The sequence below is a fragment of the Salvelinus fontinalis genome, chromosome 23, assembly GCF_029448725.1.
Source record: "Salvelinus fontinalis isolate EN_2023a chromosome 23, ASM2944872v1, whole genome shotgun sequence".
Taxonomy (NCBI): Eukaryota; Metazoa; Chordata; class Actinopteri; order Salmoniformes; family Salmonidae; genus Salvelinus; species Salvelinus fontinalis.
The window spans coordinates 48258508-48286356 of NC_074687.1; the positions used below are offsets into that span (position 1 = coordinate 48258508).

At 42.1% G+C, this 27849-nt stretch overlaps 1 protein-coding gene and 1 long non-coding RNA gene across 5 annotated transcripts in view; one reads left to right on the plus strand and one right to left on the minus strand.

The window, feature by feature from the left end:
• Positions 1-27849, minus strand: part of LOC129821422 (dachshund homolog 1-like) — a 269434-nt gene that overhangs the window by 220069 nt on the left and 21516 nt on the right. The window lies entirely within an intron of this gene.
• On the plus strand, positions 20810-27840 carry LOC129821423 (uncharacterized). Its single transcript, XR_008754318.1, has 2 exons — positions 20810-21089; positions 27486-27840. It is a non-coding gene; the product is annotated as an uncharacterized LOC129821423 (long non-coding RNA).

Sequence of the window (27849 nt, forward strand, 5' to 3'; positions counted from 1 at the left end):
GCACACAGTGGGCTTCCTACTAGGGTAAACCGCCTCAGGGCTAACAGTATAACTCATTTAGCCAGTGATGTGATAAGATATTGTGTCAAAAATACATTTGAAGAAGGTATCTGCATTGCATGTTTGTTAGCTAGCTAGCCAGTTTCAGAGGAATGGTTCCATTCCACTTTTTCAAATGAACTGCTATTATAAAACGAGCTGTTTGGACCCTGGATGTTGATTGGTTGATAGCAGGGAGTTCTAAAACCACAGTCCCTGCACTCCACGTGTAATGCCTGTTAACAGTTCGATTAGATTTATCAATGTGCATCCACTGTCCCACAGCCCAGCCAGTCAATTTATACATTTTAATCGTGAATAGCCTAGAATTTGGTTTGGTACAGCGGTGGTTAATATAAGCCTCGCTGTGTCTATCCGATCTGTGCAACATGTTGCAGGTTTTTTATGTGCCATGCATATGAACGTGATGAGACTGACAGCTTCTCTGATCCAGTCAAGTTCATATTATCAGGATCATTATAATAGATATCCAAATAGTTGGCAATAGAAACGAAGGTAAAACAAACTAAAATGCATATAGTTTGCTGTCATTTCAGCTGCTTAATGTGATTGTGTGTTAGCTGTAGCTGGCGAGCTAGCAAAGTAGAAGTCATGTTAGCCTAGCTATCCTCTACAACCATCTTATTGACTCGACAATCAGCTGGTTGTTGCATATTTATAACTGATTTATTAACTCGTCATTTATTGAAGTTCTTGTCTGTCTTGTAGTCCTTGAACCTATACTAGATAGCTACATGATTTCTTTAGCATAGCAATGTGGAATGAATAGAATGAACGACTGCGTCAAAACATGAGAACAGAATCAACGACCACCCTGTTTGGTTAGAAACTTCAGAACCTCAGAACTAACAACTGGCTTTTGCCTGGACTATATCATCTGGTGGAAGGATGGAAAAAAATAAATGTACTCGTTAAAATAAAGTTTTTTAATGAAAACATGTCGCTAATTATTTTATAATTTTTCACAACCGTTTCATAAAAGTAATAAGGCCCTCAAACCTGAGGATTATCGTGTGTTTTACAATGGGTGGGTCTAATGCTGGATGCTGACTGGTTAAAACCGCATTCCAGCCGGCGTATATTCCATATAAGTTACCAGCGGCTAAAGCTATGATGTTGAAATGCCTATTTACTCTGTTCCATCTCACTGCACAATCAGCCCAGCCAGGCAATTTATAAACTTGATCTCCACTATGAAAAGCATCTAGACATTACCTCCCATTTCTTTTAGACTAGCATTTGATTTTTAACAGCGGAGATTTGTATAAACCCTGCTGTCTGTCTCTCTGACATTTGCAACATTGTTTCAATATTGAAATTCGATCGCCAGCTGTCCATAGTAATTAACATGTCGGGAGTCGGGACGAGACAGACAGGGAGGCAGGCAGCTTTTCTCAGCCAGCCAAAATCATGAATCAGCTGACATCATTTTTATGAATATAAATGTCTACAAAGAAATGTCAATAGAAAACAGGTAAAACGAAACGAAATGCAGCTAGTTTGCTGTCTTTCCAGCTTCAGTTTGAAGTGATTGTGTTAGCTGTGTTGTTGGCTAACTCCTCTGAACAACAATATCCTGACGAGAGAGCACATTTTCTAGGCAAGGTGAAATCGCGCCTCATTAGCTCACTGTTATGGATGTATCCAAATAAATGGCACTAGAAAACCGCTTAAACAAATGCAGCTACTGTTGTTATTCTGTCTCCACTGTTTGACGTGACTGTAAATTAGCCGTTGTTGGCTAGCTACCAAGCAAGGGATAAGAACGTTGCCAGTCACTATGGCAATGGAACATTTAGAAGGAACGACTGGGTTGTGTCCATGTATACAGAACAAAAAGACTGAACTACAGGGTCGCATCTCTGGCAACCGAACCGATTGCGTCGGGACTATATCTTTCATAAGGATGAAATAGTTTGAATAAATTAATCAAAATAACATTTTCAATTCAAATATTGGTTACCAACACCCGTGCCAATATATCCTCCAAACACAGGCTTTGAGGGCATAATCACTTAAATGACTCTCTCCTAAGGCCTGTTTTCCGGCCCGAGGCGTAGAACAGCCCTTATTCTGGAGTTATCACACAATTGTCACCGGGTTAGCATACCTTGTTGCTTTAATATGCCAACATTCCATTCAAACAATGCAGTCAATCCACAGCCATACACTGGCTGAAATCAGTTTATGATTGACGTAGACGAGTTGTAAATGCAAAAAGTACTGATATTATATCATATAATCAATCACTCACAGCTTTCCAAGAAAACATGTGTAGCCTGTTACCATATATTTTAGAGGCTATTTATACAGACATTTTTTATACAGACCTGTAAAAACTATTTATAATTATATGACAATATTTTAGGTTGAAGGAATTTCTATCACACAATTTCTGATACATGCCTTGTTTTTAAAATCAGGATCTTCTCCGTCATTCATTCATTAGACTGGTTAGGATTTCTCCCTGACCCATATGGCTGCCATTTTCACCGCATTGTGGAACTTTGACGGTTTATAACATAGCCTCTCTAGTAATTTAATAGGATCTCTATGGTTCCAAACCTCTCTGCAAATAATGCACAGTTATGAATACAAGTACTGTTCCCCGAAGGAGGGAACAAGGTATGACATACCGTGGGGAGTAAACGACCAACCCTATTCACCTGATGCAAAGTTATATTCATAACTGTATGTTCCCTTTCGTGGCTTCTGTAACCCCTTTTTGGAGAAAGTGGAACCTGTGTGTGCTTGGGCTACAGTGGTCACTCACTATAACATACTATGGGGATAAACAATCACGCCCCATGCCGGCTCAGAGAGTACCAAACTAGGAGGCCCACAGCAGTCCAAGCACACACAGGTTCCACTTTCTCCAAAAAGGTGTTACAAAAGCCACCCTTTTCCCTCATACTTACCTGAGAAGCCTGAACTGTCAGTCTCAAGCCTGAACTGTCAGCCTGAACTGTCAGAGCCCCATATAGGGAACCAGAACCCACTGCAGCCCAAGTCCCTAGACCCCACAGTTCCAAGAACAACACTTACCTTGCAAGCCTGAAATGTCAGAACTCGTACCAAGAACTGCAAGTCCAAAACAACAGAACACCTGTTGTGACTTGGTAAAGCGCACGCACACTGCATAGCATTGACCAGAGTCGATGAACCACGGCAGCATGAGGTTCAAACCCACAGGACACCTGCAGTAACCTGTAAACTGTGTAGTCGCGCACTGCCACGGCAGCCCAAGGCTCAAACCTACAAGGAACTGTGGTAAGCCAGACAAAATGCTGACTAACATTGACCACGTAGGCCCAAGTCCATAGACACTACCGGTTCCAAAAAAGGCTCACACCGAGACCTGTGGAGCCTGAAATGCCAGAAATCACACAAGGAATCACAGTAAAAAAAACAGGTCTCTCCTGTGACTTGATCATGCGTATTAGCGTGCCACCTCATCGACAAACAACGGCAGCCCAATGCTCAATCCCACAGGGGAAATGTGGTAACCCGGATAAATGCACAACCTGCACGCTGCCGAACACCACACCCAGACAAAAGAACACTATGAGCCACACTGGGAGCAGGTCCATCCAAGCGATCAAACTTCACAATGGTATGCGGGGAACCCCAACTAATGAATCGTCATGCCCCTGAATACTGCCCAAGAACCGGCCACACACCTAGTGGAGTGAGCAGGCACACCGCTAGGCAACCGTTGTCCTTTGCTGTCATATGCCAGGGTGATAGCCTCCACAATCGAATGAGAAAGAGAAGCACACTACCCCGAGCTGGATTAGCATAACAGACAAAAAACGTGTCACAAATGCGGATATCCTTGGTCCTATCTATATACGTGTGTAAAGTGTGCACCGGACACAGGCCACACAACCTCCGTTGTTCGCTGAAAGCAAACAGAGGTGAGAAAGGGAACAACTCGAAAGCCAGGGACCTGTAAGGCATTGGCATAACCTTCGGAGCAAAAGCTGAATAAGGACGCAACATTACTTTAGCGTGGCCAGACGCAAACTCCGTACAGGAAGGGTGTACTGATAGCGCATGGAGATCCCCAATGCGCTTGGACAACATTAAGGTCCACAGACTCCAATGGTTCAAACGGAGGCTCACACATGCCATATCCCAGATCTCACACAAGCCAGATCACACAAGCCAGCCGACGGACGCCTTTCAGACGCCAGGGTAAAGCCGTCAATCCTTACATGACACGCCTGAGACAGATGTCATAAACAACTTCAATGTGGAAAAGGAAAGGCCCTGCTCCAGAATATCTTTCGAGAACATCAAAATGTCCACCAAAGAGCTCTGAAAGGAGAAACTCCTTAAACAGAGCAAACTGCAGAGCAAACTGCAGACCATACCGTCTCATCACATCTTCATCCCCCATGGTGAAACTGTGCATTCCTGTCACATTGCCAGTCTCCCATACATTATCTCTTGAAGGGGCCAAGCACCGCCCTGAGGACTGGGGTAATATGTTTTTTCTTGTCATTCTTGTTTTCATATCCAGCACTCTTGACACCTGTGTGTCTGAACGTGGGGAAGGAACTGTGTGTTCTGATACCCGTTCCGATACCCGGCCCACAGCAGGGACCTCAGCAACCAGTAACTTGCCCCCATTGACCAAGTCACTTGGGAGCACTGTTGCCACAGTAAATGCTCGGGAAGCAGGACCCCGAGCCAAACAACGTTGTTGGTGAAACTGGATCATCCAAATACATCCGCGTGTCCCTCTCAGGAATCCAGAGAACTGGCTCTGTTCATTCGGAAGCGCTGTGCTAGTGTAACAGTATAACTTTACGTCGTCCCCTCGCCCCGACACGGGCGCGAACCAGGGACCCTCTGCACACATCAACAACTGACACCCACGAAGCGTCGTTAGCCATCGCTCCACAAAAGCCGCGGCCCTTGCAAAGCAAGGGGCAACACTACTTAAGTCTCAGAGCAAGTGACGTAACTGATTGAAATGCTACTAGCGCGTACCCGCTAACTAGCTAGCCATTTCACATCCGTTACACTCACCCCCCTTTCAACCTCCTCCTTTTCCGCAGCAACCAGTGATCCGGGTCAACAGCATCAATGTAACAGTATAACTTTACACCGTCCCCTCGCCCCGACACGGGCGCGAACCAGGTACCCTCTGCACACATCAACAACGGTTGCCCACGAAGCACGGTCGTTACCCATCGCTCCACAAAAGCCGCGGCCCTTGCAAAGCAAGGGGCAACACTACTTAAGTCTCAGAGCAAGTGACATAACTGATTGAAATGCTACTAGCGCGTACCCGCTAACTAGCTAGCCATTTCACATCCGTTACACTAGGATTAGCCCCCTTGTTAGCGTCTGCAGCCAAGTAACTCGCCACTCATAGTTGAAATTTTTAAACAGGGGTAAGCGATGCTTCATCGCTGCAGGGACAGAAGGTGAATGAATACCTTCCCCCAAACCTGGAGGACCTCCACTACGGGGGAGAAAATGCCATCAAAGGTGCATTCACCATTAATGGATCACTCTCCCCCGCTGATTCACACTCTGAAAACCCTCCAGATCCAATCGGCGATATATCGTCCCCGGAATCCGGACTCTGAACACTGCCAGAGAAACCGGAATGAGCCTCACTCGGTTGTGGTGACACCTCTATCAACTCCGACAACCAATTTTCCTCACAAAGTCAGACCGACTCCAAATGGAAGTTGAACCCAGCTGGAGACAATGGTCACACGAACTGGTCCGAGCCAGGGCTTCCTGAGCGTGTTTCCACACCAGGCAAAAGGACAGCACTGGTGAGTGTCTTTCATTTTAATTGTAAAACCACATGCCATAGGGCACGGTCAGAGGTTCAAACTTGGCTGGTTAGCCTTTTTGAACTTACTCTTACCACAGACCATCTTACTCAAGCAAGGAAGCACTGGCTACACAAAGAGAGCAGAAAGTAGTGGGGTTTTAGCCAACACAAATCCTACTCAAGCAAGGAAGAATTAACTACACAAGCAGAAAAGAAAGACGTTCGCTTTTAGCAAACACAAAAACCGATACGAAGCCCCAAAATGAGTACTCTCTCCCCACTAACAAACACCTCAGTCGGGGCCAAATCTCGTAGCCTTCGTGTGCTTGAAAAGGTTGCAAATTGCGCGACACGTTATTCCTTCAGGCGAGCTGAAGAGCGAAGAATTTAGGAAATGTATGCGAGCCCGCTATTATAGCCAGGAAGGCGGGGCTTCCGAGGGTGGGCTTGGCATCTACTGGCTGATTTCAGTTTGCTTCAGGTGAATAGGATTGGTCGTTGACTCCCTGTAGTATGTTATACCAAGTGACCGACAAAGGGAACAGCTAGTTGTCTCCTCCCCACTCAGACCATTCCCAGACAGTCCGAGCAAAATTCTTGCTTGAGAAATTGTTCTTTGCTAAGAAGCTATTTTTGTTAACTTTTTTACCATTTTAATTGAAAATAATCCCAGTAAGGTACTTAACTGTTACCTAAAAATGAGTTGATATTGAAATAAAAACGACTGCATTGGACCTTGAAGATCCATATCTGAGAGCCCTCCAAACCATGTGCTAATAATAATATATTTAGACTAATTCAACCCGAGTAGTTTTTGGTTCTACATCAAATATTCAGCAGCCATCAAATATATATGTTGTTTTCAAATAACTTCAAACGTGATTTTGCTTTCTGAAACCTGTATTTGAATTTCAAAGAAGATATACTGGACAGAAATATAAACGCAACATGTCAAGTGTTGTCCCATGTTTCATGAGCTGTAATAAAATATACTGGAAATGTTTCATACGCACAAAAAACGTATTTCTCAAAAATGTGTTTAAATCCCTGTTAGTGAGCATGTCTACTTTGCAAAGTTAATCCATCCATCTGACAGGTGTGGCATATCAAGAAGTTGATTAAACAGCATGATAATTTCACAATTGCACTTTGTGCTGGGGACAATAAACACTGTAAAATGTGCGCTTTTGTCACACAACACAATGTCACAGATGTCTCAAGTTTTGAGGGAGTGTGCAATCAGCAGGAATGTCCACCAGAACTATTGCTGGAGAATTGAATGCTCATTCCTCTACCATAAACTGCCTCCAATGTAGTTTTAGAGAATTTGGCAGTAAGTCCAACTGGCCTCACAACCGCAGCCCATGTGTAACCACGCCAGCCCAGGACCTCCACATTCGGCTTCTTCACCTGCGGGATCGTCTGAGACCAGCCACCCTGACAGCTGGTGAAGATGTGGGTTTGCACAACCTCTATACAAACTACAGTACCAGTCAAAAGTTTTAACACACATACTCATTCAAGAGTTTCTTTATTTTTACTATTTTCTACATTGTAGAAAGACATCAAAACGATGAAATAACACCTATGGAATCATTTAGTAACTAAAAAAAGTGTTAAACAAATCAAAATATATTTTATATTAGAGATTCTTCAAATAGCCACCCTTTGGCTTGATGACAGCTTTGCATACTCTTGGCATTCTCTCAACCAGCTTCTTGAGGTAGTCACCTGGAATACATTTCAATTAACAGATGTGCCTTGTTAATTTGTGGAATTTCTTTCCTTCTTAATGTGTTTGAGCCAATCAGTTGTGTTGTGATATGGAAGGGGTGGTGAAGATAGCCCTATTTGGTAAAAGACAAAGTCCATATAATAGCAAGAACAGCTCAAATAAGCAAAGAGAAATTACAGTCAATCATTACTGAAAAAATTCAGTTGCAAAAATTTCTGTCGCAAAAACCATCAAGCGCTATGATGAAACTTCCTCTCCGGAAAGGAAAGGAAGACCTAGAGGTACCTCTGCTGCAGAGGATACGTTCATTTGAGTTACCAGCCTCAGAAATTGCAGCCAAAATAAATGCTTCACAGAGTTGAAGTACCAGACACATCTCAACATCAACTGTTCAGAGGAGACTGCGTGAATCAGGTCGAAATGCTGCAAAGAAACCACGACTAAAGGATGACAATAATAATAAGAAACTTGCTTGGGCCAAGAAACACGAGTAATGGACATCAGACCGGTGGAAATCTGTCCTTTGGTGTTGAGTCCAAATTGGAGATTTTTGGTTTCAACCGACGTGTCTTTTTGAGACGCGCAGTAGGTGAACGGTTGATCTCCGCGTGTGTGGTTCCCACCGTGAAGCATGGAAGAGGAGGTGTGATGGTGTGGGGGTGCTTTGCTGCTGCCACTGTTAGTGATTTATCTAGAATTCAAGGCACACTTAACCAGCATGGCTACCACAGAATTCTGCAGCGATACGCCATCCCATCTGGTTTGCGCTTAGTGGGACTATCATTTGTTTTTCAACAGGACAATGACCCAACACACCTCCAGACCGTGTAAGGGATATTTGACCAAGAAGGAGAGTGATGGAGTGCTGCAACAGATGACCTGGCCTCCACAATCACCCGACCTCAACCCAAATGAGATGGTTTGGAATGAGTTGAACCGCAAAGTGAAGGAAAAGTAGCCAACAAGAGCTCAGAATGTGGGAACTCCTTCAAGACTCTTGGAAAAGCATTCCAGTTGAAGCTGTTTGAGAGAATGCCAAGAGTGTGCAAATCGGTCATCAAGGCAAAGGGTGGCTACTTTGAAGAATCTAAAATAGAAAATATATTTTGATTTGTTTAACACTTTTTTGGTTACTACATGATTCCACATGTGTTATTTCATAGTTTTGATGTCTTCCCTATTATTCTACAATAGAAGATAGTAACAATAAAGAAAAACCTTTGAATGAGTAGGAGTGTCCAAACGTTTGATTGGTACAGTATATTTGACTACCTTGAGTATTTGAAAAGTTGGAATACAAAAAGAAAATACTAAATACAACTATGTTCTGTCCAGGTCTGGTTGTTATGCAGCATAAACATACTTCATATACACGGAGTGCACAAAACATTAGGAACACCTGCTCTTTCCATGGCATGGACTAAGCAGGTAAATCCAGGTGAAAGCTATGATCCCTTATTCCTGTATGTATCAAGAATGATCCACCATCCAAAGGATATCCAGCCAACTGTGGGAAGCATTGGAGTCAACATGGGCCAGCATCCCTGTGGAATGCTTTCGACACCTTGTAGAGTCCATGCCCAACAAATTGAAGCAGTTCTAAGTGCAACTCAATATTACATACTTAAATACTTTGTAGGCTACTTAAAAAAACACTGTGTAATCTGAATGTCACAACTACATAGGTACATGTGATGTGGTGGAGTGTGTGACAGTGACACATGTTTTGTTATTTTGGCTCTGTACTCCAGCACTTTGGATTTGGAATGATACATTTGCTAAGACTGTCACCTTTCATTTGAGGGTATATTCATCTAAATCGAGTTAACCATTTAGAAATTATAGTACTTTTTGTACATAGTCTCACATAGTCTCCCCATTTTTAGGGACCAAAAGCATTTCACATATATGTGCATCAAAGTAGTCAAAAGTGTATTATTTCGTCCCATTTTCCTAGCAAGCAATGATTACAATCAAGCTTGTGACTGTACTAACTTGTTTTATGCATTTGCTGGTTGTTTTGGTTGTGCTTCAGATTATTTTGTGCCCAATAGAAATGTATGGTAAATAATGTATTGTGTCATTTCAGAGTCACTTATATTGTAAATAAGAATAGAATACGTTTCTGGCCTCACGAGTGGCGCAGCGGTCTAAGGCCAGAGGTGTCACTACAGACCCAGGTTCGATCCCGGACTGTGTCAAAACCGGACTTAATCGGGAGCCCCATAGGGCGGCACAAAATTAGCCCAGCGTCGTCCGGGTTAGGGGAGGGTTTGGCCGGGGGGGCTTTACTTGGCTCTAGCGACTCCGTGTGGCGGGCCGGGCGTCTGCCGGCTGACTACGATCATCAGTTGAATGGTGTTTCCACCGACACATTGGTGCTGCTGGCTTCCGGGCTAAGCGGGCGGGTGTTAAGAAGCGCGGTTTGGCGGGTCATGTTTTTGGAGTTCCCATGACTCGACCTTCGCCTCCCGAGCCCCGATGGGGAGTTGCAGCGATGAGACAAGATCGAAATTGGGGAGATAAATGGGGTAAAAAAGAAAAAATAATATGTTTCTAAACACTTCTACATTCATGTGGATGCTACCACGATTATGGATAGTCCTGAATGAATCGTGAATAATAATGAGTGAGAAAGTTACAGATGCACAAATATCATACCCCAAGACATACAAACTCCGCGTTACAATAATAGGGGAGGTTAGCATTGTTTTGGGGGGTGTGATATTTATGCCTCTTCAAAAAACAATAATACCACAATAACAGTATTTGGGGTAGCAGATTTCAAACAGACATTGGCTCTAATGAGTGTCAGATATGGATTGAGTGATAGATATGGATTTTGATTTCTTCGGTCCTGGACTATAAGGTGTGTGCATTGATCATTTTGGTGAAGTATGGAATGGAAGAGTTCTGATAGTGTTCATTTTGTGGCTGTTAGGAGTGGTTCGACCTGAAACTTGTCTGGTTGGGGGGAGCCAGTCTGCAAACTGGGAGACTGGTGTGTATGTGCTCGCCATCTGTGCATGTGTGTATATGTGTGCTTTTACATGCGCGTTTATGTGTGTTTGTGTCTGTGTGCTTGCATGTGCGTCTCTCTCTCTCTCTGTGTGTGTGTGTGTGTGTGTGTGTGTGTGTGTGTGTGTGTGTGTGTGTGTGTGTGTGTGTGTGTGTGTGTGTGTGTGCATGTGTTTCTTTCTACATCCCCCTCTGTAGTCTCCTCTCCCAGACAGCTCCCCCATGCAGCTCTTCACGCATCAGAGCCCCAGACTTCTATTAAGTGCTTCAATACAGGCAATAAATAAATATTGAGTTCCACAACTCTTTATCATCTCCTCACGACTTCAGAGAATTGAGGCATAGCGGAGAAGGAGTGCTTTGGGATTGTGCGTGTAAGAGCTAGCAGCAGTGCCCATTCTGAACATTAGCTTAGTAGTTTAGCAGATTAGCATCAAAGTGTGTCATAGATGACAGCAGAGCAAGTATCATGTCATTTTTATGGGCAATTTTCTTCACTTGAGAATGAATTCCCGACAAAATAATTGGGCTAAAGGAACAGCACCGTGTGACTTAACTTTCTAGCACATTTCCATTATGTGTTGAGAGTTAAATTATGTTCAAAATACAATTGAATGAAGTTTAACATTGCACTGCCGAACTGCAAAATTTGATCCTTTTTCTCAGAGATCAAATCCAGATAACAGATCAATTTAGATTAGGCTGCTGAATGGTGAGTGCACCGCTTATCAAACCAATGATCTAATACCATTCTTCAAGCTGAATAACATAATATTCGTTTCAACGTTTCAATGTGAAAACAATTCTGATCCACTCCTAAAAGAAAAAAACTTGAAACAAAGGCAAATTCTTCTACCCTGAAAAATGTAGATGTTGATGTTGTTTGTTCTAATTTGATCATTTACATTGTAGCGTTTGAAAAATTGGGGCAGTTAGAAAAGATGGGTGATTTCTAAATCTGTGGTTCAAGTGGACTATATGGCAAAAGGGACTTTCAGAATAGGAGCGGGGGGGGGGGGGGGGGGGGGGGGGTCTGTGTGTAATGGCAATGACCTTATCCATACTGCTTTACTAACAGTTGTTGTACCTAATTGTAACCATCCTTCTAATGACTGAAGGCTAATTGTCTTGGGATCCTGGAGACCTGGGGCTATGGGTGTGTCCCATTTTTTATTTTACCTTTATTTAACAAGACAAGTCAGTTAAGAACAAATTCTTATTTTCAATGACGGCCTAGGAACAGTGCCTTGTTAAACTGCCTTGTTTAGGGGCAGAACGACAGATTTTTACCTTGTCAGCTCAGGGATTTGATTTTGCAACCTTTCGGTTACTAGTCCAACGCTCTAACCACTAGGCTACGAGCTGCCCTCCAAATTCACTAAAACACCGCTATATTGCAGCTCATTATAAACCCAGACAAAACCTACAGTGACCCACTAGATTGAGTACCCATAAACTGTAGGCTAACAGTAGGTTACAGTGGGCACGTTAGACTACAGCATATCGGCATTACGGGAGGAGGGAAGCAACGATTTTACGCAAACGTGACAGTGGGAGGAGAGGCAACTTAAGGACCACTCCTGCAAAGCAGCATACCATGCCTTCGGAAAGAAGTCAGAGCCCTTGACGTTCTCTACCTTTTGTTAGGTTACAGCCTTGTTCTAAAATTGATTAAATTGTTTTTTCCCTCATCTATCTACACACAATACCCCATCACGACAAAGCAAAAACATGTTTTTAGAAATGTTTGCTAATTTATTAAAAACAAAAAACTGATGTCACATTTACATAAGTATTTAGACCCTTTACTCAGTACTTTTTTGAAACACCTTTGGCAGCGATTACAGCCTCAAGTCTTCTTGGGTATGATGTTACAAGCTTGGCACACCTGTATTTGGAGAGTTTCTCCCATTCTTCTCTGCAGATCCTCTCAAGCACTGCAGGTTGGATGGGGAACGTTGCTGCAAAGCTATTTTCAGGTCCCTCCAGAGATTTTCGATCGGGCTTCGGCTGGGCCACTCAAGGACATTCAGAGACTTTTTCCGAAGCCACGCCTGAGTTGTCTTGGCTGTGTGCTTAGGGTTGTTATCCTGTTGGAAGGTGAAACGTAACCCCAGTCCTGAGGTCCTGAGCGCTCTGGAGCAAGTTTTCATTAAGGATCTCTCTGTACTTTGCTCTGTTCATCTTTGCCCCGATCCTGACTAGTCTCTCAGTCCCTGCTGCTGAAAATCATCCACACAGCATGATGCTGCCACCACCATGATTCCCTGTAGGGATGGTGCCAGGTTTCCTCAAGACTTGAAACTTGGCATTCAGGTCAAAAAGTTCAATCTTGGTTTCATCAGACCAGATAATCTTGTTTCTCATGGTCTGAGAGTATTTAGATGCCTTTTGGCAAACTCCAAGTGGGTTGTCATGTGCCTTTTACTTTTTTATTTTATTTAACCTTTATTAAACCAGGAAAATTGGTGCTGCAGAGATGGTTGTCCTCCTGGAAGGTTCTCCCATCTCCACAGAGGAACTCTAAAGCTCTGTCAGAGTGACCATCGGGTTGTTGGGCACCTCCCTGACCAAGGCCCTTCTCCCCTGATTGCTCAGTTTGGCCGAGGGGCAAGCTCTAGGGAAAGTCTTGGTTGTTCAAAACTTCTTCCATTTAAGAATGATGAAGGCTACTGTGTCTTTGGGGACCTTTAATGCTGCAGACATTTTGTGGTACCATTCCCCAGATCTGTGCCTCAACACAATCCTGTCTCGACTCTCTACGGACAACTCCTTTGACCTCATGGCTTGGTTTTTGCTCTGACATGCACTGTCAACTGTGGGACCTTATATAGACACGTGTATGCCTTTCCAAATCATGTCAAATCAATTGAATTTACCACAGGTGGACTCCAATCACCTTGCGGAAAAATCTCAAGGATAATCAATGGAAACAGGATGCACTTGAGCACAATTTCGAGTCTCATAGCAAAAGTCTGAGACAGCTATATAAGCTATATATGTCTTAAAGTCATGATGGACTGTCGTTTCTCTTTGCTTATTTAAGCTGTTCTTGCCATAATATGGACTTGGTCTTTCACCAAATAGGGCTATATTCTGTATACCACTACGTACCTTGTCACAACACAACTGATTGGCTAAAACGCATTAAAAAATAAAGAAATTCCACCAATTTTTTTTTTTAAAGGCACACCTTTTAATTGAAATGCAATCCAGGTGACTACCTCATGAAGCTGGTTTAAAGAATGCCAAGACTGTGCAAAGCTGTCATCAAGGCAAAGAGTGGCTACTTGAATAATTTCAAATATAAAATATATTTTGATTTGTTTAACACTTTTTTGGTTACTACATGATTCCACATGTGTTATCTCATAGTTTTGATGTATTCACTATTATTCTACAATATAGAAAATAGTAAAAATAAAGAAAAACTCTTGAATGAGTACGTGTGTCCAAACTTTTGACTGGTACTGTATATATATATATATATATATATATATATATATATATATATATATATATATCATTTGGAAACTTGAAAACAGTTTTCTAGTATGCAAGTTAAACTAATTAAAACGAGAGGATCAGAAAATTGAGAACTTGAGAAACTGAAACTAATATTCTATTATTCAATTTGAACGAATGCATTAGATCGTTAGAAGTGTTACATGGACCGTGGATGAAGGACAATTGGAAAGTAGGTTTAGAAAGAAAGAGCCCTGAAGCGCTGAAGACATGATGACTGAGGAAAGGGGGAAAAAAGATACAAATAAATAGGTTTCCAGAAGTAAGACAGATGTAGTTGATGCCTTTGGAACACACTAATACTGTGAAATAAATAATCAGACTTAACCCAGGAATTCAGTGTGTGTGTGCGTGTGTACGTATATATCTCTACTGTAGACCTACTTGCTGTATAGTTTGAAAATGTAAATCGTCTCGGCTAAATTGATTAACTTCCCAGTTGGTAAACATTTTAACACGAGTCTGGGGCATCAGTTTATTCAAATGGTGTGAGGATAATGTGTGTGATAAGGCCGTTGGATTATCCTAATATATTTGGATATAGGGACAGAGCACGTTCAGGTCTCCAGAAAAGCATTCGCATAGAAATACAACTGTTCAGAATCAACCGGCTTGGTGTGTCTAGGCCCACCTTCCCCTGAATAACTCCAATCTAAACAAGGGAGAGAGATTTGATACCACTGTTCTGTCCTTAGAATAGGGGGGGAAAAAACAAGCTCTCTGCTGCAACAAAGACAGGAAAGCCAGGACAGATTCCTACTTCTTTTCTTTTCTTTTCTGCCTCGCTCTCCCTCGACTTCGCATAGCTCACTGATTATGTAGAGAAAACAGAGGTGGGATGATGAACCGAAAAGTACAGACACCGACATTGCCTTCCTCTTACCAAAGCATTTTGCTTACGTTTATAATTTTCAGTGATTTTGCTTCCTGTATATTGTTCTAAAACCATAATTTGGTCAACATAATAGCCTATGCATTATGTTTATTCCTGCTATGAAAGTATCTAACCGCTATTGCAGGAAAAATACAGTTTTAAAAGTAACTACTGTTGAGGTAGTTACAGGGAGCTTTCTGTGGGAATATAATGTATTTCTCACCTCTTAATATCGAGTTCATGGCACCACATTACTACCGGAGTAGGCTGTGTAACATGGTTTTGATGTGCCCGTGTTGTGGAGCCGAGCAGAGCGGGCCATTTGCAGCGAATCGGCCTGCATCAAGTAGCCTAGGTCTAGCGCGTTTTTGTAGGACATTAGCCTACATTAGCACCGTTTCAGCTGCTACACTTATTTTAGATGCTAAATTGCTTGGAAAATGAAAAATCTTTGTGCTGCCTCGTTTATAGCCTCATTTCCGAGGCCTTCAATACTGTTGACCATCCCATTTTTACTCAAAGGTTGACCAAACTAGGCCTGGATCAGGCTTCTTGCAAGTGTTTTTAAAAAATATACACTGCTCAAAAAAATAAAAGGAACACTTAAACAACACAATGTAACTCCAAGTCAATCACACTTCTGTGAAATCAAACTGTCCACTTAGGAAGCAACACTGATTGACAATACATTTCACATGCTGTTATGTAAATGGAATAGACAACAGGTGGAAATTATAGGCAATTAGCAAGACACCCCCAATAAAGGAGTGGTTCTGCAGGTGGTGACCACAGACCACTTCTCAGTTCCTATGCTTCCTGGCTGATGTTTTGGTCACTTTTGAATGCTGGCGGTGCTTTCACTCTAGTGGTAGAATGAGACGGAGTCTACAACCCACACAAGTGGCTCAGGTAGTGCAGCTCATCCAGGATGGCACATCAATGCGAGCTGTGGCAAGAAGGTTTGCTGTGTCTGTCAGCGTAGTGTCCAGAGCATGGAGGAGCTACCAGGAGACAGGCCAGTACATCAGGAGACGTGGAGGAGGCCGTAGGAGGGCAACAACCCAGCAGCAGAACCGCTACCTCCGCCTTTGTGCAAGAAGGAGCAGAAGGAGCACTGCCAGAGTCCTGCAAAATGACCTCCAGCAGGCCACAAATGTGCATGTGTCTGCTCAAACGGTCAGAAACAGACTCCATGAGGGTGGTATGAGGGCCCGACGTCCACAAGTGGGGGTTGTGCTTACAGCCCAACACCGTGCAGGACGTTTGGCATTTGCCAGAGAACACCAAGATTGGCAAATTTGCCACTGGCGCCCTGTGCTCTTCACAGATGAAAGCAGGTTCACACTGAGCACATGTGACAGACGTGACAGTCTGGAGACGCCGTGGAGAACGTTCTGCTGCCTGCAACATCCTCCAGCATGACCGGTTTGGCGGTGGGTCAGTCATGGTGTGGGGTGGCATTTCTTTGGGGGGCCGCACAGCCCTCCATGGGCTCGCCAGAGGTAGGCTGACTGCCATTAGTTACCGAGATGAGATCCTCAGACCCCTTGGGAGACCATATGCTGGTGCGGTTGGCCCTGGGTTCCTCCTAATGCAAGACAATGCTAGACCTCATGTGGCTGGAGTGTGTCAGCAGTTCCTGCAAGAGGAAGGCATTGATGCTATGGACTGGCCCGCCCGTTCCCCAGACCTGAATCCAATTGAGCACATCTGGGACATCATGTCTCGCTCCATCCACCAACTCCACGTTGCTCCACAGACTGTCCAGGAGTTGGCGGATGCTTTAGTCCAGGTCTGGGAGAAGATCCCTCAGGAGACCATCCGCCACCTCATCAGGAGCATGCCCAGGCTTTGTAGGGAGGTCATACAGGCACGTGGAGGCCACACACACTACTGAGCCTCATTTTGACTTGTTTTAAGGACATTACATCAAAGTTGGATCAGCCTGTAGTGTGGTTTTCCACTTTAATTTTGAGTGTGACTCCAAATCCAGACCTCCATGGGTTGATAAATTTGATTTCCATTGATAATTTTTGTGTGGTTTTGTTGTCAGCACATTCAACTATGTAAAGAAAAAAGTATTTAATAAGAATAGTTCATTCATTCAGATCTAGGATGTGTTATTTTAGTGTTCCCTTTATTTTTTTGAGCAGTGTATGTCAGACAGGAGTCAATGTGAGATATCTGATGGTGTTAAGTCTAGTTTCCTGGATATTACAAAAGGTGTACTGCAGGGGTCAGCACTGGGACCGGTTCTCTTTACTATTTATACATCTGTATCTGTTAACTTGTAATATTAATCTGTATGCAGACAACACTGTTATGTATGTCATTGCCCCAACTGTTGACCGGGCTATGATAGAGCGGCAATCTGACCTTGTTACCTAACAGAAAGCCCTGTTTGGTCTGGTTTAAAACTTAACGTGGGCAAGACTAAATAAATGCTGTTCTCTTGTTCTCGCAAGAATGTTTCAGATGGATTACATATTAATTCATTGGATGGTTCTCCCATTGACTGTGTTCCCGCCTACAAATATCTGGGCACTTGGATTGACAAAGATTTCATGTTTAAAAAACACACGAATAAGCTTGTTAAAAAGCGAAGATTTAAAATAGAGCTTCTTTTTCAGAAATAGATCTTGCCTCTCCCTAAATAGCATGAAGCAGATTGTGTACAGTTAACTTTCCTGCCAGTTCTTGATTATGGTGACACCATTGACCAGATTGCAGCAGCCACTACTCTAAAACCTTTGGATGTCATCTACCATAGCAGCATTTGTTTTATCACCGGTGACAGATTTAATACTCACCACCGCATTCTGTATCAAAAGGGTTGGCTTGTCCTCATTAAATTCCTGAAGATCAATTCATTACTCCCTTTTTGTTTAAAATCCCTACGCCACACGCATCCAACTTAACTAACTTTGTTGTTAAAGTATATTTTTAAAAAAATGAGATACCAAAACAGGTCACATGGTTGCTTAACTCGAGGTTCCTTGGGTCTCCAACCGAATTAGGTAAATGTGCTTTTAGTTTTAATGCACCTCATTGCTGGAACCAAATACAAAAATACACTGAAATTGGATGACGCTTGGGCAATTAAAAATATTAATTGGGAAACTGTTTTCTCAGGAATGTGGCTGTTTTTTTTTTATCGTTTGTTGTGCCGTATTTTAGTTTGATTTGTCTATGACTTGTGTGTGCAGGACTCCCTTGTGAAAGAGACCCTGGTCTCAATGGTGAATCCTTGTTTAAACAAAGTTCAAATAAAATAAAATGACTGATTTAGTAAATTACCCTACAAAGCTATCTAGCAACAATATCCTATTTAGAGTTAGCAATCTAGATAGGACAAGTGTTTTGAGTTCCCTCTTCCTATTGGCCTATAGGATATATGCACAAAGATGTCGGCAAATCCTCTGAAGAACCAAAAATAAATCTGATCATTCTGGATCGTATTTTGACAGGTTGCACATCAAAAATATCAATCATGCATTTCCTGGATATGTTTGATGAAATAGCTTACTTTCTGAATCATAGGCTACCTTCTCAATTGTCTTACTTGGCATTGGGGAAAACAATTCTAGAGCCATCCGCTAATGTAAAGTAACTGTCCCAAAAACTTTTTTAATCAATGTATTTGCTGTTATCTAGCAAAATACTTACATTTATCGTGATGTGACTTTTTGTCTTTCGCCCTGCTCTAGCACCTCCCCCAAATGATATTTATCCATTATTTTTTGCTGATGTATCTTTATAGCATTTTTTTTCACAATATAGATTCTTTCCCATTTCCCAGCTCTACCCCCCCCCCCCCCACACACACACACACACACACACACACAGTCTCTCTCACTCACACATAATCACCCCTCGACATTAAAGTCTCTCACAGAAATCGGAATTGAATAAATCACCCCTGAAGCCTGACAGAGTTTATCGCCTGGGGTCGCCACCATCCCGCAGCGCGGCAGACTCACAGACAGACAAAGCCCGGTCCCGATAAGATGTGAAATTAAATACAGTTAGCACTTTGAGACAAAAGGAATGGAGAGTGTCACACTGCAGCTTGGTACGGGCTGTAAACGTGACTGGCTGACCATGGTAACAGTTAACAGGCACACACACACACACACACACACACACACACACACACACACACACACACACACACACACAAACACAGGTTAGACATAGACACCAAGTACGTACGTAGGTTTAGACACATTCACACACACACATACAGGTTTAGATGGAGACACACACACACGCACACGCACATACCTTTTGGGTCCTGGTCAAAAGTAGTGCACTATAAAGGGAACAGGGTGCCATTTGGAACGCAGACAATCGCCTTTCATCGCAGACACATTCACGAGCTTTCAATAGACAACAAGGGGGATGACATGACATCCCTTTTTACCCAGACTGCACTATTATTAATCACTAGCTAGCGCTAGATAGTGCTGGTCCTGTGTGGACTCAGCATCTCTGTCACAGATCAAACGCTATCTGTATCATCCGCGTGCATTTCCTTTACAAACACACACCCGACACCAGTCATCACTTGAGGTGAGAGAGACTTATGGTTGCCAGTGTATTGTGACTCGGGAATCAGTTAACCTTATGAATAAAGTACATAAGCATTATGCAGTGAGTTGATATGCTTGTGAGGATTAATTTGACATCCATAGGCCCATATGACTGGCAGTGGCTGGCAGTGCAAGGCAGAAGTATCAGAGCACAAATACAAAGGTTGAACTAGACACCGACCTGAGGGCTTTGAAATATCATAATGGGATTATCAGAACCTTTGTTAAATAGAGTCAAAGTACAGTAGGACATTAAAATGTTCTATTTAATTCCATTAGTAGGACTCTCAAGTCCAATAACAACGTTTACTCTACTACGATAAATAATGTACTTTTTACTCCTTACATTTTCCCTGACAGCCAAAAGTACTCGTTACATTTTGAATGCTTAGCAGGACAGGAAAATGGTCTAATTTACGCATTTATCAAGAGAACAGCCCTGGTCATCCTCATTGCCTCTGATCTGGCAGACTCACTAAACACAAATGCTTTGTTTGTAAATGATGTCTGACTGTTGGAGTGTGCCCCTGGCTATCCGTACATTTTAAAAACAAAACAATCGTGCTGTCTGGGTTGCTTAATATAAGGAATTAGAAATAATTTATACTTTAACTTTTCATACCTAATGATATTTTAGTGATTACATTTACTTTTGACACATTAGTACGTTTAAAAAAAATGTTTTTTTAGACTTTTACTCAAATAGTATTTTACTGGTGACTTTCAGTTTTACTTTTTCATTTTCTTTTAAGGTATCTTTACTTTTACTCAAGTACAACAATTGGGTACTTTTCCCGCCATTTATAAATGCACTTACAAATGCGTATAATATTGAACCCTTATGTGATCATGCAACCTTATTATCAATGGTTGCACAGTTATACAAGAATCACGTTCCCAATTTTGGGTGTGATGCACTGTTGCTCTGTCCCAGGAACAGTAATGGTAGCGTTTTATGACTAATGGTCAACTCCTCTGATGTGTCTTGCCCCATGTTTGAAAACTTGATAATGATTTGGTACACTTATTTATTCCAGGAATGAAAGCCTCATTCGAAGACCTCAAGCCATATTATTCGGGTGGTTCGCTGGTTCGGGAGAAAGTCCCCCGACTTCGTGAGATCTTCCCATCTGTGAAACGCGCTTGAAATAACGACGACCTGGAACGTGCCCAGAATTTTGTGTTGACACTGACATCATGTGACAGACGATGCAACGTGAAGAATCAGGATGGACTTAGCTGTGAGAAGTGTGCAAAGCCCAGACAGAAGAGACTGGTCTTGTGGAATCTGGGAGAAAGAGTGCGCGCTTGTTTGAAATGGAAAAGTGTTGCGGTAGCTATTGATAAAGAAGAACATCAAGATGAAGCAGCTGCTTTACAAGTGGGATGCACTGTTGAGCGCTACATCCCGAGGGGTTCGTGCTGATTGTACGGAGATTGTGATAGCCGGTTAAATGGCGCCCCTTGACAAAGCAAGAACAAGATGTACGTCAGGAGAAGTGCAGTATTATCATAAGGAGACTTGTACTTGGAATACGGAGGAGGAATGGAGGGAAAAAGAGAGGCAGAGGAGGACTAAGAGAGAGAGGCAGGAAGAGGGTTTTATTTTTTATTTTATTTAACCTTTATTTAACTAGGCAAGTCAGTTAAGAACAAATTCTAATTTACAATGACGGCTTACCAAAGGCAAAAGGCGAGGGCTGGGATTAAATATTAAAAAATTATAGTAAATATAGGGTAAAACACACATCACGACGAGACAACACTACATAAAGAGAGACCTAAGAAAATAAACTTAGCAAGGCAGCAACACATGACAACACAGCATGGAAGCAACACAACATGACAACAACATGGTAGCAACACAACATGGTAGCAGCACAAAACATGGTACGAACATTATCGGGCACAGACAACAGAACAAAAGGCACGAAGGTAGAGACAACAATACATCACGCAAAGCAGCCACAACTGTCAGTAACATGCTGACCAGACCGGACTCGTCACGTGCGCGAGTGTTGCAAAATAAATTTAGAAATCCATGTTATTCAATTATTGCACTCACACTGCTCGCGCGCGCCAACAAGCGTCTGCGTTGCCAAGGGCTAAAATAGAACTCCTTTCTATATCTGAAGCAGATCGCGCTGCAAGTCCTGCCTCTCCCATTGGTTTATAAAAGCAGGTACCCACGTGCCATCTCCTCATTGGTTATACCCACGTGAGTGATTGAATGACGAACTGTTTTTCCGGTCGTCCTGGTAATACTATGAAAGTATTACCACCACATTACCACCTATCACCATATAAGTTCAAAGATGAAAAAGCCTGGAAGGAGGAGAGATGACTAGAAACGATTTGGTTGACCGTTTTATGTATGGATTAATTGTCGGAGTAGAGGACCTTGTGCATTTCAGGTAAAATAACAACTCAATGTTTGTATCCCAGGACAAATTAGCTCGCAACAGCAAGCTAGCTAAATAGGAAAAATGATCTAGCATGTGCAAGCTAGCTAGCTAAATTGCCATACATGTTTAATGCTTTTCGACCTGTCCCCAAATTAATGTAATTTGTTCAGAGTTTCTTTTGATATTTTAACCTGCGTGTCGTGATCGCGTTTGGTGTGGGGGGACAAAATAAATGTATGCACGATTGCACACGCGCGCAGCCGGTTTGGGTTCCGTGTAAGAGTGTCCATGATTGAGTCTTTGAATGAAGAGATTGAGATAAAACTGTCCAGTTTGAGTGTTTGTTGCAGCTCGTTCCAGTCGTTAGCTGCAGCAAACTGAAAAGATGAGTGACCCAGTGATGTGTGTGCTTTGGGGACCTTTAACCTGTTGGGGATGGGGGCGCTGTTTAGACTATTTATGCTAATGTGGCTAATTTTTTAAACGGCTTCCCACAAAATCCTTGATCGTACAATATGCATATTATTATTATTATTGGATAGAAAACAGTCTATAGTTTCTATAGGAGTTGAAATTTTGTCTCTAAGTGGAACAGAGCCCATTCTACAGCAATTTCCCTGACATGGAGTCAGATTTGAGAAACGTTGGCCACTTTTCTGAAGTCATTTAAAAGGGCTCTGTCGTTGCTATGACTATACGGACACTTCTTACGTCTTCCCCTGGATGCCTTTACGTGATGACGATTCCAACGGGCTCGATTGCTCGTTCACAGGCCCTACAAATGAAAAAAACCTTTAGCTAGCAAGTCTTTTCTTGCTGCGTAACGCGCGTGGAAGACACCGACCCTCTCCTGTTCCAAGCGTTAGTTTAGCCTGTTATATTTCTCCGGTCATCTTTTCACTCGTTATAGGAGTTACAAACATCACAAAGTAGTTAATTTAAAGCGTTTTATAGCAATTTATATCCGTTTAGTGCGATTTTGGGACATTTATTTTTGCAACGATGTGAAAAGTTGGGTACGCTTTTCAGTTCATCCCGAACGTAGTTGACATTTCCACATGGCAAGAGGACAGCTTTCCACCAAAAGACGATTTCTCCCAAGAAAGGATCCTTTGCCCAAGATACTGATGGAAGAACAGCTCAAGGTAGGACATTTTTATTATGATAAATCGTGTTTCTGTCGAAACATTTTAGTGGCTTAGGACGCCATGTTTTTTGACGTAGCTTCGCTTGGCGCAAACTGTATTGAAAAGTAAGGATAAATTAAAAAATGTAATAACGCAATTGTATTAAGAATTAAATTGTCTATCAATCCCTGTCCACCCTATATTTTTTAGTCACGTTTATGAGTATTTATGTATAAGAGTAGATCACTGTCTAAGTGGCGCAAGGACGTTTTCTTTACCAGCTTGTCTACATTTCACATTGTCTAACCATGATTTTGGTGGCTAAATATAAACATTTTCGATCAAACTGTATATGCATGTTGTAATGTGATGTTACAGGAGTGTCATCGGAAGAATTCTGAGAAGGTTAGTGAAAAAATTAATATCTTTTGGCGATGTTGACTTTTATCGCTCACTTTGGCTAGAATCAATGCTGGGCTGCTAATTGCTATGTGCTAAGCTAATATAACGATTTATTGTGTTTTCGCTGTAAGACACTTAGAAAATCTGAAATATTGTCTGTATTCACAGGATCTGTGTCTTTCGATTCGTGTATGCTGTGTATTTTTACGAAATGTTTGATGATTAGTAGTTAGGTAAACACGTTGCTCATTGTAATTATTCTAGTCCATTTGTGATGGTGGGTGCAATTGTAAACTATGCCATATACCTGAAATATGCACTTTTTTCTAACAAAACCTATCCCATACCATAAATATGTTATCAGACTGTCATCTAATGAGTTTTTTTGTTGGTTAGGGGCTATAAATATCTTAGTTTAGCCGAATTGGTGATGGCTACTGGTGTTGGTGGACAAATAAAAGATGGTGGATTATGCTAATGTGTTTTTAGGTAATAGATGTACATCTTTACATATTGTGTCTTCCCTGTAAAACATTTTAAAAATCGGAAATGTTGACTGGATTCATAAGATCTGTGTCTTTCATTAGCTGTATTGGACTTTAATGTGTGAAAGTTAAATATTTAAAAAAAATATTTTTTTTGAATTTCGCGGCACTGGTTTTTCAGTGGGGGGGGGGGGGGGGGGTGTGCCGCTAGCGCCACGCTGATCCTAGACAGGTTAACAGAATGTGAGTGGCAGAACAGGTGTTGTATGTGGAGGATGAGGGCTGCAGTAGATATCTCAGAAAGGGGGAAGTGAGGCCTAAGAGGGTTTTATAAACAAGCATCAACCAGTGGGTCTTGCGACGGGCATACAGAGATGACCAGTTTACAGAGGAGCATAGAGTGCAGTGATGTGTCCTATAAGGAGCATGGGTGGCAAATATGATGGCCGAATGGTAAATAACATCTAGCCTTTTGAGAGCACCCTTACCTGCCGATCTATAAATGATGTCTCCGTAATCTAGCATGGGTAGGATGGTCATCTGAATCAGGGTTAGTTTGGCAGTAGGGGTGAAAGAGGAGCGATTACGATAGAGGAAACCAAGTCTATATGTAACTTTAGCCTGCAGCTTTGATATGTGCTGAGAGAAGGACAGTGTACCGTCTAGCCATACTCCCAACTACTTGTGTGAGGTGACTACGTCAAGCTCTAAACCCTCAGGAGGTAGTAATCACACCTGCGGGGAGAGGGGCTTTCTTCTTACCAAACCACATGACCTTTGTTTTGGAGGTGTTCAGAACAAGGTTTCGGGTAGAGAAAGCTTGTTGGACACTAAGAAAGCTTTGTTGTAGAGCATTTAACACAAAATCCAGGGAGGGGCCAGCTGAGTATAAGACTCTATCATCTGCATATAAATGGATGAGAGAGCTTCCTACTGCCTGAGCTATGTTGTTGATGGAAATTGAGAAGAGTGTGGGCGTACTAGGATCGAGCCTTGGGGCACTCCCTTGGTGACAGGCAGTGGCTGAGACAGCACATTTTCTCACTTTATACACTGCACTCTTTGAGAGAGGTAGTTAGCAAACCAGGCCAAAGACCCCTCAGAGACACCAATACTCCTTAGCCGGCCCACAATAATGGAATGGTCTACCGTATCAAAAGCTTTGGCCAAGTCAATAAAATAGCAGCACAACATTGCTTAGAATCTAGGGAAATGGTGACATCCTTGAGGACCTTTAAGATTGCAGTGACACATCCATACCCAGAGCGGAAACCAGATTGCTTACCAGAAAGAATACTATGGGCATGTGGCAACAGTGTGTAGGAGGGAGGTTCCTAGGTGTGAGAAGTGTGCAGAAGGGCATGAGACAAAGGAATGTGTAGCTTTGGGGAAAGATGTGGGATGTTATAATTGTAGGGGTGCCCATGGGGCTGGGGATCAGAAATGTCCCGTGCGAGAGAGGCAGGTTGAGGTTTCCAGGTTTAGAATAGTTGCCATATGCTGAGGCAGTGAAGAAAGTAGAGGAAGATGGGTCAAGGGGGAGAGATCCTGAGAGGAGTGGTGTGAGTAGTAGATTAGTACCAGTACAGAGGGATAAACCAACAAGTGATATGTTTCAGTAAGATTGGGTTTTTGGAATTTATAGCAATTGTTATCAACTGTAGTGCAGGGATTAAACGTAAATCACAGAAAATAGAGGTTGTGGTGTCAACTGCAGAGAGGCATTTGGGTGTGCGAGACTTGACGTCAGAAGAGTTACAGGGTGTGTTAAGTGGTGGTGTCCCATCCTTTCAGGCTGTTGGCCTGAAGTAGTACTAAATATATTTAAATAGTGGAGTATTTTTTTGTGAGTGTAGTTAGATGGCAGGGTATTTGTTTTATTTAAAAAAAAATTGAAGCAAAGTATAAGGGAGTTACAATCCAGTCTAGTAGGTGGTGGTAACACAACATTTATTGGATGCCAACCGCTATTAAACCTCATTGAAGAAGAAGACAAGAAGAGACTGCACAACAGAAATTTTGTTCACAAGATAAAGGAAAGATTGTAAATTCTCTATGCAATTTGCTTCACTTTTGGATACCGAAATTCTGCGGGATGATTTAGCACACTGCTCAGCTAACGTTAGCTAAGTAGCTAACATTTGCTAGCACCTTTGTTGTCCTACTTAGCTAGCTAGGAAACGTTAGCTATCTAGCATTAAGGTAAAACCTAAAACATATTTTTGAATATAGAAATTCTGCTAGACGATTTAGCACAATATAATCATTGGGATTATATAGTTAGCTAGCTAAGTAGATCATGTTTACTGGCTGGTTAGCTTCACAACGTGGGCTAACATCGAAATGACAATTTCCATGTAATTTTTTTGCTAGCTTTTTTGGATTAGCACGCTAGATAATTAGTCATTTAACCTTTGAACTCAGGTAAAGTTACTGTCTCTAGCTAGGTAGCTGGTAAGTTAGCTAGCTTGCATCCTTTGTCAGCAAGCTAGTGGTTCCAATTTTAAGATTAATTTACTAGCTCGGTAACTAGCCATTTCATCCGTCCACAAGATATAGTCCCGACACAAATCTAGGGTAGCTACCCAAGCTGTCGTTCATTCTATCGGTTCGGTTACCAGAGATGCGACCCAGTCGTTCAGTCTTATTGTTCTGTATATGTGGACGCGACCCAGTCGTTCATTCTAAATGTTCCATTGCTATACTGGCTGGCAACATTATTATCCCTTGCTTGGTAGCTAGCCAACTACGGCTAATTTACAGTCACGTCAAAAAGTGCGTCCAGAATAACAGCAAAGTAGCTGCATTTGCATTTGTTTAAGCTGTTTTCTAATGACATTTATTTGGATGCATCCATGACAATGAGCTAATGAGGCGCGATTTCGCCTGGCATAGAACATGTGCTCACTCGTCAGGACACTGTTCAGAGGAGCTCGCCAACGACACAGCTACAGTAACACAATCACTTCAAACTGAAGCTGGAAAGACTGCAAATTAGCTGCACTTTGTTTCGTTTGACCTTATTTCAATAATTTTATTTTGCATATAGCCATAAAAATGATGCCAGCTGATTCATGATTATGACTGGCTGAGAAACGCTCCCTGCCTGTCTGTCTTGTCCAGACTCCCGACACGTTCATTACTATGGGACGACAGGAGATTGAATTTGAATATTGAAACAATGTTGCAAATGTCGGAGATACAGACAAATCTCTGCTGTTGAAAACGAAATGTTAGTCGAAAAGAAATATGAGATCATGTTTAGATGCTTTTTCTAGTGGAGATCAAGTTTATAAATTGCCTGGCTGGGCTGAGACAGTGGATTGCGCAGTCAGATTGAACAGAGTAAATAGTCAATTTAACAGTGGTAACACCGGCTAAAATATGGTTTTAACCAATCAGCATTGAGGATTAGACCCACCCGTTGTATAAATTGTCATAAATTCCTCTTCTCTCCCACAGATTCCCATAAGGTCTCAGACTCCAGGATGGGAAAATTAACAAGAAAGAAACAGATGAAGAAACATAAGGAAGCCATGAGACCCTGTTGTATTTTAAATAGTTAATCTGTTGTCAATTTCTATTCTGATTTGTGATGTTAAAAAAGGGGAGAAAAAGACAACCCCTGTTTATCTGAATTAGCTAGGCTACTCACTGAATATATCCCTCAATGATTGATACAGATTTGAGTAACTGCAATTAAAATTGTTTTCCCAATGTATCCTTGTATTAAAATACATGTTTTTACTATGTTTGAGGAGATTATATTCTGTTATAAATGTCTTCAACTAATTAATAAATGGCCAGAAGTTTTCAACTTTCTTAT